General features: G+C 43.2%; 1 protein-coding gene across 1 annotated transcript in view; it reads left to right on the top strand.

The window, feature by feature from the left end:
* The first annotated feature begins 4399 nt into the window (after positions 1-4399).
* ELK3 (ETS transcription factor ELK3) overlaps positions 4400-12419 on the top strand; it is a 67426-nt gene continuing 59406 nt past the window's right edge. The window contains exon 1 of the mRNA XM_048835538.2: positions 4400-4833. The gene's annotated coding sequence lies outside the window, so the exon portion shown is untranslated. The remainder of the gene's footprint in view (positions 4834-12419) is intronic.

Below are 12419 nucleotides of genomic sequence, written 5' to 3'. Positions count from 1 at the left end.
TAGAATTACATAAAAAGATGTATTATTATTTAATATTTATATTACTGTAGAACCATTGGCCTAGGTGCTACACAAGCAAGTACAAAATAACTGACCCTGCACCACAAAAATTGCAATCTAAGAAGACAACTGAACGCAAAATATGGGGAAGGGTAAGGGATACAATATATATATATATATGATTTTTTATATATATTTGCATTTATAAAACTATTATAAATAAATTGACAACTATCCTCATCTGCCTGCAACCTAGCCCTTATTAATTAGCTATTTTTATAGTCATCATGATAGATTTAAGAAAAAAACACGCTTATAGTGTCCAGAGATCAGAGCAAAATTGTGCTAGGTCCTGTACCAACACAGAACTAGACACGATCCTTGAAGAGTTTAAATGGAGAACAGAATCACAGTAAAACTGGCCTGAACTTTAGTATATAAATAAGGGATTGGGTGCTTACAGGAATGCACAAGATTTATAGTCAACTTTAAAAACACAGTAAAATCTGTCTTAAGGGACAGACACAAATTGGTTGCTTAATTAAGATGTCTAATAAAAAAGAGGAAGAATTATACATTGTACATTTGGGGCTGCATTAGGGAAAACTCTTACTACAGGGCCGGGGGGGGGGGGGAGGGCTGCTTTACACAGTTGGCTTCTTGCACAAGTTTGATTGTCTTTAGACAAAAGGGACTTAAGAGACATCTGGGGTGCATATACTTTGCCTGGGTTCACTCCACCCCATCAGGTTGGGCATTCCAGCTGGCAGATCACCAATAGCATATAGCAGTATTATGTCTCACTCAGTTGCAATGGAGCTAGTCACTAGTTACAGTCTACTCCCTTGCTAGTGTGACAGCTGCCATCTAGGTCAACACTGAACCCTGAACCAGGAACTCCAGAGAGGAAAGAATGAATCTCTACAGCTTGAAGTAAAGAGCGAGGTTTTGTTGTTAGCGGTGAAGACACAGCTCCTGTGGATCAGGTACAAATGGAGACACGCAACACACACTGACAGTGGGTTGCACTAGTCCATCGCTAGTATTTTTAAACCTGCACCATCAGGACCCCTTTCTCTAGGCAACTACTTTTATACCAGACCAAGCCTTCTATAGCATAATAAACGTCTTCCCTCATTCACCATATTTTACTTGTGAATCAATGTTTTAGAGCAGGGGTGGGCAAACTTTTAGGCCTGAGGGCCATATCTGGGAACAGAAATTGTACGGCGAGCCATGAATGTTCACAAAATTGGGGTTGGGTGAGGGAGGGCGTGAGGGCTCTGGTTGGGGGTGCGGGCTCTGGGATGGGATGGGGCCAGAAATGAGGAGTTCAGGGTGCGGGACGGGGCTCTGGGCTAGGGCAGGGGAGTGGGGTGTAGGAGGGGGCTCTGGGCTGGGGGTTTGGGCTCTGGAGTGAGGCTGGGAATGAGGAGTTCAAGGTGTAGGAGGGTGCTCTGAGCTGGGACCAAGGGGTTCGGTGTGTGGGAGGGGGATCAGGGCTGGGGCAGGGGGTTGGGGTGCGGGAAGGGGTACAGGCTCTGGGGTGGGGCTGGGGATGAGGGGTTTGGGGTGCAGGATGGGCCTCCGGGCTGGGATCGAGGATTCAAAGGGTGGGAGAGGGATCAGGGCTGAGACAGAGGGTTGGGGTGTGGGGAGAGGCTCAGGGGTGCAGGCTCTGGGCGGTGCTTACCTCAAGTGGCTCCCGGAAGCTGTGGCATGTCCCTTCTCCGGCTCCTATGCGGAGGTGCGACCAGGTGGCTCTGCATGCTGCCTCATCCGCAAGCATCGCCCCTAAAGCTCCCATTGGAGTGCCGGAGGGGCCATTGGAGTGGGGCCATTGGAGCAGGGCCATTGGAGCGTGTAGGAGCCAGAGGGGGGCCATACCACTGTTTCCAGGAGCTGCGTGGAATGGCCCCCGACCCTGCTTCCTGGCTGGAGTGCTGGAGCAGGGCAAGCCCCAAACCCTGCTCCCCAGTGGGAGGTCAAGGGCTGGCTTAGAATGGCTGGTGGGCTGGATCTAGCCTGTGGGCTGTAGTTTGCCCACCACTGTTTCAGGGTAATCAGGGGGATAGATTAATTTTGCTATCATCCACACAAGATAAAAAGTTTCCTTCTAATCAAAGTCCTTTACAGCACAATGTTTGTAGGGAGCACATACAAATCTTTTCAAAAAAGATTTTTCTCCAACAAATATCTATCTGTATTATATGTGTCAATGACACTGTCTAAAACCTCAGAGTTTTTCCACTGCCCACAGAACTTCCTCAAATCTCTGTGCTTCAAACAAATCATGATCACTTTTTTTCAATAAATAAAAAAGTCCCACACTTTTGTCTCCACATTTCACAGGTTAGCTTCAAGATGCCACATAGTGTCCAATGACATCTTTCTCTCAGCCTGGAGTCTTTATCTAGACTTCCTAGACCAGGGATTCTCAGACTTTTGTAATTCTGACCCCTTTCACACAGCAAGCTTCTGAGTGCGACCCCGCCCCCTTATACATTAAAAACACTTTTAAATATATTTAGAAACACATTATAAATGCTGCAGGCGAAGTGGGGTTTGAGGTGGAGGCTGACAGTTTGCGACCCGCCATGTAATAACCGCGTGATCCCCTGAGGGGTCCCAATCCCCAGTTTGAGAAGCCCTGTCCTAGACTGTTATTTGGGTGAACAAAGGACTTTAATTTTTAAACCAATATTTTAAATGGCAGAACAATATTTTGAAAGGGAAAATAAATCACTTGCTTGTTTAGAGACCTAATTCCTTTTTTGAAACAATTTGTTCCCTCCTGTTGCTTCAGCATGGAAAAGAAACAATTCAGGACAGCATTGGAAAGTCCATGTCCCAGATCTTAGAAGAAATGAATGAAACATATCATAACTTCAAGAAGAGGAATTCTGGCACCCCCAAACTTCAGCAAATCATCTTCCTGATGCTGGTGCTATGATAACTCCTCTCTTGCACACCCAACTCTAATATTGATTATCTACCTGCATAAATGTTTTCATGTATGCTTCTCAAATGAAGTTTGACTACTATGTTCTAAAAATTTACAGTAGTGCTTAAAACAAGTAAAGGTTATGCCCAATGCATATTTTTTCCAGAAGTGGTAATTTATTTAAAGTTGTACCAACATTTCATCATTTCCACCCCATCAACTTCATGAGATTTCAGTGGACCCCCAAGCTCATACTCTAAACTTCCGTATGTTCTCAGAAGGCATTTCTCAACAATTGACACCTTTACATGTGCATGCACAAAGACATTTCACCTTACCCGAAGCTCTTGTATGTGGGACATTAAGGGATCAGAATTTGGAGTCTTACCTACTTTCCTTGAAAAATCTACAATATGCCTATTGCTAAATGTCAAGATGCTAATGACTAATTTTCAGTGGCAACTGTGACAATTCCCTGTTAGCTTCTTTGACTCCAATTACCAACCATTAATATAGCAGCCATAACCCAAAAATAGCAAGCAAAAATAATGTAACATCCAAATAATGTTATGTCAAGAACATTTTTGAACTCTAATTACCCTGGTTGAATGCTTAATCTTTTAACTATTTAAAAGATGTTACAAGGCAGTACTTATTTAATTTATATATAATTATTAATTACTGAGTATCATTGATGTGTTCTTGGCACCCTACAGGTGTGGGACCTGACTGAAGAAGTTTACGATCAGCATCAGAAAAAGACAGGACAGGAAAGACACATGCAATACATGGAAAGATGATTTAAACTCCAAATGGTGTATGCTTATTATTTTTAATAGAGATGAGTCTGAACCAAAATCCTTGTTCTGAACATCCTCAAATGGGTTCAAAATCTGAACCCAGATCTGAATTTCACAAATGGCCTGTCTTTATAATGAGCCAAACCAAAAACCATAGAATCCGATTTGGGATTTTCAATCCAGATTTTGAGCACACTTGGATTATTTAAATATGGTTTGATTGTCTTTTTCCAGTTTGTTTTTAACACTAGATATGTTTGGTGTTGTTTATGTATTTTGAGGTGTCTGTCTATTTAAGGTTCAGTTCTGAGAAGTGGTCAACCTCTTCCAAGGTGCTGAATACTGTGATGCTGCCACTGAAATCAATAGAAGTTGAGGGTGCTCAGTGCTTTGCAGATCAAATCTGGAGATTACACATTCCTTGGGACAAACGCCGTGTCTTCTCGCAGTCTTGTAGAGTGCTCAATGCACTGTTAATGCTTAACAAGAAGTAATAATTACTAATAAATAATATTAACATGGTCGTGTTCATCTTTAACAGCTCTGAGCCACTGTCTTTGGAAAAGCTGATTATTTTGCAAAGCCACTTTATGCTCTTAGTAGAGGCTGTTCATGGGCCAGTTTGTTGAGCTTGTTTGAAGCTCCTCCCCTGGGGTGTAGAACAGGAAGAGGTGGAGGTCAGAGGGAGCTGCTGGAGCTCCTTGTGTGTGTGTGTGTGTGTGTGTAGTTACCGTTACCATTTTACTATGTGTGTGTCTTATATTACAGCAATGCTGCACATCAGCGGCCAGAGAGAGGGGAGAGGGGAGGAAAAGCCTGTTTACACAGACTGCAAACCGCCTGGGGAATAATGCAGGAAAGGAAGTGAGCCGGCTCTCTGTCTGACTGCTCCAACTTCCTGCTCTCACACACACATACACACCAACCAAGAAAGAAAAAAAAAAAAAAAAAAAAGAAAGAAAAAAACCAGGATCTCATTACAAGAGCAACAGAGCGCTTGCAGAAGACTGTCAGCATGGAAAACCAGGGGATTTTACCCAGCTTCCTTTAAACTACAAGGAGAGATTGGAAAAGTCCACCAGGCTCTGGGTATGTAAAAGTGCTTCTGAGCTTGGGCTAAGTAGTGCAAAGTTTTGGGGACTTGGGGAGGTGGCGGGGAATGAGAGCAAAGGGGAGCCAGACGAGCTGGAAGAGACGGGCAAATAGGAGAGTGGATGCAGCCGCGCTGCGGGGCCCAAGGGGCTGCTCTTCCCACAGGCACCACACAGAGTGTTTCCCTTCTGGCTTTTAATCTGCTGATAAAGGACAATGTGGCTGGAAGGGGCCCGGGCTGGGTGCGGGGACATCAGCTTCTCGGGCAGTCCGTGCAAGGGAACCCAGAGCAAACTCTTGACTCTAAGGCAGAAATGCCTGGTGGTAACTCGGGGGACAGGGCCCGGAGCCCCGCGAGGGATACCTGGCAGCACGGCGGGGGCTTGCCTGAGAAGAGCAAGGGGGGGGGTGTCTCTTCCTTGTCTGGGGGGAGCAAAGGGGGGGTCTCTGCCTTGCCTGAGGGGAGGGAACGGAGGTCTCTGCCTTGTCTGAGGGGAGCAAAGGGGGGGGGTGTCTCTGCCTTGCCTGAGGGGAGGGAACGGAGGTCTCTGCCTTGCCTGAGGGGAGCAAAGGGGGGGTCTCTGCCTTGCCTGAGGGGAGCAAAGGGGGTGTGTGTCTCTGCCTTGCCTGAGGGGAGGGAACGGAGGTCTCTGCCTTGCCTGAGGGGAGCAAAGGGGGGAGGTCTCTGCCTTGCCTGACGGGAGGGAACGGAGGTCTCTGCTTTGCCTGAGGGGAGCAAGGGGGTCTCTGCCTTGCCTGAGGGGAGCAAGGGGGTCTCTGCCTTGTCTGGGGACAGAGGAGGCCCGGGCTGACTGGGGTTCAGGGGGTCACTGCCTGGCCTGGCTGGGGAAGGGAGAGAGGAGACGAGGAATAGTTGCCTGGCTAAAAGGGGAAGAAGACGAGGGGAGAGAGAAGTGTCTGTGTTTGGGGGGCAGAAAGGGGTCAGGGTCTGCCTGGGACGAGAGGCCGGGGGCCACTGTCTGCCAGGGCTCTCTGGGGAGGGAGCATAAATCAGAGATAGCAATAACTGACTGCCCAGGAAGCCCTTTGGGGTGCGCTTTGCATTCACTCGCTGCCTAGGGCGTCCCAGCTGCTGGGCCACGTGGGCCATTTTTAAAATTAAAATAATCACAGTAGTGACTGGGGGAGGGGTCTGGGTGTTTGTCAACACGCCCAGGCGCTGGGGCAGTGTGTGCCGATCCCCGCAGCCTCTGCAAGGGGCGAAGGGGGCTGTGTGGGGAGGAGAGTTCTTGCAGAAACTGGAAAGGGGGGATTTAAAAAAAAAAGTGTCGGGAGAGTTTCAGGCTTGTCTGGAAACAGCAAGACTAATTGCCATGCGCTTCCGGTTTGAAACTGGCAGCAGACAACATCTTGAAAATGAGTCACTGCAGCTCACAAAGAAACTCTGTGGTTTTCTCCTTCTCAGGTTTATGTATTTGGTCTTTTTACAGTTTCCTTTGTCGTCTTCAGAGTTCCTCTCTTGCCCTCCCCCTCTCTCTTAGGTCCCCCCTCCCCAAAAGCCCTTCTGGCCCATTTTGATACATTTCGCGGGGGGGGGGGGGGAGAGAAAGTGGAGAGTTGTTTTTGGATCTGGCTTTGCTGAAGGTTAGAGGGACTCTAATGCTGCAGGGGGAAAAAGTTCCATGAATTTTCCACTGGCTGCAGGAAGAGAGCCCATTTAGTCATGGCTAAGTAATGTCTGCACACACACACCAACTAATCTCATTAGGAGTTTCCGTTCCCTAACACAGGAGGGTTTTGTGAAGCCCTGTCAGCCTTTCTACCATTGCAGTTGAAAGGAAGACAAGTTACATGTTTATTTACTTAGGGGTATAGGACTCAGACCAGTTTATTCAGTGCAGCATCTTTTCAGGCATGGGGGTCTTCAACTTCAAAAAAAAAAAAAGTCAGTGGTGTCATTTTAATTTCTAACAAAAAGGCATCTAATACTCATCTAATATTTTGCTTTTGCAAAATCTTGGTTAGTTTCAGAACTTTAAGCATAAATGTACTTTACAAATATTCGATAGTTGTGGGAGGGTTTGTATGAAAAGGGGGATATTTAGGAGGTTGTACTTAGCTAAACATGTTCCAGACCTCTCTGATGATCTTATGGATTTGCATAGATTTTTTTCAGATAAAAACTACACTCTTGCTGGTAGGTGCTAGGCCACTATGGTGATGGGTACATTAGAACTGTGGTGAGTGGACAAAAGGACAGAATCTTGTTGCATTGTCACTTTATTTGGTTAATTTTAAATTGGCATCTAATTCATGCTTATGCCTTTCAATTTATGTGGTTTGTAAAGTGGCTTTATTATTATTTATGTCTTCTGCAGTAGGGCACAAAGGCTCTATTCAAAATTGGTGCCTTATTGCACACAAAGATATTCTCCCTGCCCCCAAAAATACTTACTTAATTTAAAGTAAGAAGTTGTACAAAGGGAGCATGGAGCAAACAAAGAATATAACAAAGAAAATGAAGTGTTAGTTGTAAGTGTTTTCTGACATAAGAAATATCCAAAAAGTATGTAAAAGAAAAATATATATGATAAACGTGGTAATGCCATGAACACTGCATTTGACACCTTTTAGCTACGAAATACTGTGCAAAAATATGATGATTGAATGAAGAATTAATAACACGTCTTTACCTGAGATGATCCTCAGCATTTCCTTTACTTTCTGTGTTCATCCTGTGCTAAGTTTTTCTGTATAGAAGAGATTTTTGACCAATGCCACACTGTAAGGCAATTTCATTGGTGGATTACTGCCCACTACAGCCAGAGTGAGAGACACATTCATTTCATACGTGGTCACACTAGAACTTTAGAGATGATATATATTAAACATAGAAAATGCCTAATCCCTGGTCAGCTATCAAAAATAATCTTCAGACAGTAAGTGTTATTTCTCTTTTCAGAGAGTTCATCTTTCTGTGAAAATCTGAGTTTTCAAGAGATAACCATATTACTGGGAACATTTAATATTTCAAAGTCTGTTGGGTAGGAACCAAACAGTACAAGTTATAATCCAGTGAATATTCTGTGACACCAAAAGCCCTATTAGACTGTCTGTAACATTAAACATGAACTCTGTTAAATCTACACTTTAGTTTAATTAGCAGGGTTATGTAAATATTGTTGGAATTTCAAAATCCCATCTGTTGCATCTATATAGACTACACATATTTAGAATATATGTTAATTATATGAATTTCATTTAATTCAGAATAAGTGAAAACATCTTGATGCCTTCATAATGATGTACATGAAAATGGTAATATATCAGTTGTATGTACTACATATTTGAAATAAATAGTAAAGCACAATCCACAAGTGTTTTATAAATAAAATACATTGACTCAAGTGTGGGGAGAAAAAGTCTAAATTTTATTTTCTTCCACTCATGAATAATGCAATTCCCCTTAAATTATAAAAATGCTTTCTATATGTATTTATTATATTATCTCATTCCTTAAATATTTTGTTTGTAAAATAAAAAAGTGATTAAGAAAAAAGTATATATCATTACCTACAGTGATTATTCATTTTATATTTACCTAATATTTCTACTATCAGAGTTGCATACATTTGTTTTTTCTCAGAATATTTATAAACTGAAACATTTCCAAGAGCTGTACCTTGTAAAGAAATTTTTTTTACACACTGGGAATCCATGTACCCTTTTTATGTCACATTACCACTTACATGTAGTAGACCAAGACAAATAGCACAATCTCAAATAAATAAAATAAATAATCCTCCTTACAAATAAGTTTACAAAACACTACACACGTACCTATCCTTTACTTCTAGAGATACAATCAGTTTTACTTTCAATCATTAGAGAGACTTACTACTCGCTGATTCATAGTGCGTCTTACTCCATTCAGGTGATGGTATTTCATTTAACTTAAGTCATGATTACAAAGTAAGTATTTTACTCCAGAGGCTGAAGTTTTGTCTTTCTTTATACAGTAAATTTGATTGTGTCAGCTGTACACTCACCTTGTAATCCCATTTTTGGAATGGATGCCAACTCAGGGTGTGTGTGTAGGATGGGGGAATGTTATAGGAGAGTAGTAGCAATCAGGTGATTTTATAAACCTGATATTGAGGTACGACAGAATTTAAATGTTTTTTGTTATGAGAGAATTATTATACAATGAAAATGTTGTATTAATTTGTTGGTTCACACAGATGCATTGAGCCCCATGCAGTGATTGAGGGTGATATGCTCTCATACAATGCATCATACATAGGGAAGCTAAGTAACAAAGATGCATGAAAAATATGGGTGCAGAGTCTTAGGTGTGGGAAATGCAGTTATATGATGTCATGCCAGTTTCAGGAGACTGAAAAGCAATAGACTTTCAAGTAACATAAGATTTGGCTATGGATGAAAAAGGGGATTGTGGTGTTTGCTAACAGAGGAGGAAGCCTAGTACACAGTTATTTATGATGCATGTTATCTGTAGAAAGAGTAATTTTCTAGGAAAAAGGGACCGTAAGCTAAGCCTGTCTTAGTTGGCAGTACATGTTAGTGACAAATCATTAAGAAGTTTGTATACCCATTTGTGGTCCTCTGTGGGCCAAAGAGTCCTGTGTCACAGAATAAGATAAACTAGAGATGGAAAAAACTTGTTTGATCAACCAGTCCATCACATAAAGGCATGACTGATTGGATGTGTTTGAAATCTGGACTGATTATCAATCCACATAGCCTTCTTATGGTGATTTTATTCCAATCTAGATTGCGTGTGAATATTGACTTCTGAATTTCTGTTAGAGCCACCAAATTGATTCCAGGACATGGGTCTATTATGTGCCAGTTCCAACAAGATTTCTGCTGGTTTTCAACTGCTACATGTCTTTTGTGACCACACCCAATGGCAATTACAACAGGCTGTTGCTAATGTGCTTTTGAAAACACTATTCTGTGGATCCCACTACTGATTTGTAGTCGTAATTTTCTATGGAGTTTTTCCTCACTGTTTTCCACAATAAGGAATCATATAACCCGGAATCATTAGGCAGATGTTTACTTGGTCTGTAGCTTGTGTAATGAATCAGCTAATATTTTTGAGACTGTTGAGAGTTCTTGAAAGACTGAACATATCTGTTCTCATGTTGAAGTATTTTGTTGAATTATGTATGATTTAAGAATTAGTCACGATTTGCAGCAGAATGTTGGGAAGTAGGAACAGAAAGTCCAGCTCACTACACACAAAAATAAAATGGTAAACGTATGGAAACAAACCAGATGAGACATAAAGTATACCTTGTGTGTGTACTTTCCTAAAACAATATGCATATTTGTCTTTGTTCAGCATTTACTTAAATGGTTATGTTTACATTTTTATGTCTAATGGTAGCTTCTCCAGAATTAAAGTTTTTAAATGGTTTATCTTTAAAAATAGACTTTAGCTTGGATCCATTTTTGGAAAATACTTTTGTTGGTTTTCTAAACAACATAATATAACAAAAAAAATTCCTGTAACAAGCACTACATTCAATAACATCACTGACCCACTAACTACTGATTAATTCAGTATCATATAATGCCAGTATATGGACCCTATGTGTTCTTCTAGTGAAGTTCTGATTTTTAAAATTATTATAGTGGGACATGCAATCCAGAAATCTATCCTGAAATTGTTGGTCTGTTCAGTTTCTGTATTAGAGATGGCCAGTATCTCCCTGTCTATTTTAAAACTACATGCTTCAGTAGCAGCTTTAACTTAAATGATGTACTTAAGAACAAAATGGCCCAAGTGTAGCCCTGGTGTAAGCAGGTAGAATGCCACTGAAGTCATCTTTATCAACTCCAGTGGAGTTACACCTGTTAATACCACATCTGATTTTGACCCACTAGCATTACTGATGCTTTTGCAGTCTACTTTATCATAGACTGATACTTACATTCTTCAAGGAGGTATATCCATAAACTGTGTGAAAAAAGTTAACTAGGGACTAGATTCTGTGCCCCATGCTAAGCCTGAGTAGCCACTCTTGCTTACAAATTGACTGTTTAATAATTTGTTCCAGTATCTTTCCAGGTATTGAAGTCAGACTGACCTAATTCCTTTCTGACCTCTTTGTTCTCCCTTTTTATGTTTACCCTTCTCCAGTCCTCTGGGACCTCACCCGTCCTTCATGAGTTCTCAAAGATAATTGCTAATGGTTTCAAGATTGCTTCAGTTAGTTCCTTAAGTAGCCTAGGATGAATTTAATCAGGCTTTGATGACTTGAATACATCTAATTTATCTAAATATTCTTTAACCTATTCTTTCCCTATTTTGGCTTGCATTCCTTTCCCCTTGTTTTTAATATTAATTGTGTTGTGTATCTGGTCACCATTAACCTTGTTAGTGAAGACTGAAACAAAATTGGCATTAAACACCTCAGCCATCTTGATGTCATCAGTTATGAGCTCTCTTTCGTGCTAAGTACAGGACCTACACTTTCTTTGTCTTTCTCTTGCTCCTAATGTATTTAAAGAACCTCTTCTTATTGCCTTTTTTGTTCCTTGCTAAATGTAACTCATTTTGTGCCTTAGCCTTTCTGATTTTGTCTCTATGTGCTTGTGCTATTTTTTTTTTTACACTCCCCCTTAGCCATTCGTCCATGTTTCACTTTTTGTAGGATTCCTTTTTGATTTTTAGGTCATTAAAGAGCTCCTGTTACAGTAGAGGTGGGCAAACTACGGCCCATGGGCCGCATCCGGCACACGGGACTGTCCTGCCCGGCCCTTGAGCTCCTGGCCCCTCCCCTGCTGTCCCCCCTCCACCGCAGGGCTGGCTCCAGCTGGGCATTGTGTCTTCCAGTCCTGCGGCTCTGAGCAGCCTGGTAAGGGGGCAGGGAGAGGGGGGGGGAGGAGGTTGGATAAGGGGCAGGGAGTCCCGGGGGGCAGCTAGGGGACAGGGAGCAGTCAGGGAGCAGGGGGTGGTTGGATGGGGCCCAGGGGGGGCAGTTAGGGGCTGGGGGTCCCGGGAGGGGGTAGTCAGGGGACAGGGAGCGGGGGGGTTGGATGGGGCAGAGGTTCGGGGGAGGGGGGCGGTCAGGGGACGGAGGAGGGGGGTGGGGTTGAATAGGCGTGGGAGTCCTGGAGGGGGTAGGGGTGTGGATAGGGGGTTGGGGCAGTCAGGGGACAGGGAACGGGGGGGTTGGATAGGGTGTGGGGTCCCAGGGGGCGGTTAGGGTCCTGGGAGGGGGCGGTCAGGGGGACATGGAGCAGGGGGTTTGGATGGGTCAGGGGTTCTGAGGGGGGCAGTCAGAGGGCGGGAAGTGGGAGGGGGAGGGGGGCCAGGCTGTTTGGGGAGGCACAGCCTTCCCTACCCTGCCCTCCATACAGTTTCACAACCTCGGGCCAAAAAGTTTGCCCTCCCCTGTGTTACAGCCATGTTGGCCTCTTACAATTCTTCCTATCTTTCCTTTGCATCAGGATAGTTTGCGGTTGTGCCTTTTATATTATCTCAGTGAGCAACTGCCAGCTCTCCTCAACTCTGTTTTCCCTTAGATTTTCTTTTCATGGGACCTTATCTACCAGTTCTTGGAGTCTGTTAAAGTCTGCTTTTTTTT

Source organism: Caretta caretta, chromosome 1 (assembly GCF_965140235.1).
Source record: "Caretta caretta isolate rCarCar2 chromosome 1, rCarCar1.hap1, whole genome shotgun sequence".
Classification (NCBI taxonomy): domain Eukaryota; kingdom Metazoa; phylum Chordata; order Testudines; family Cheloniidae; genus Caretta; species Caretta caretta.
The sequence above is the reverse complement of the archived record's forward strand: the minus strand, read 5'-3'. Positions and strand labels throughout refer to the sequence as shown.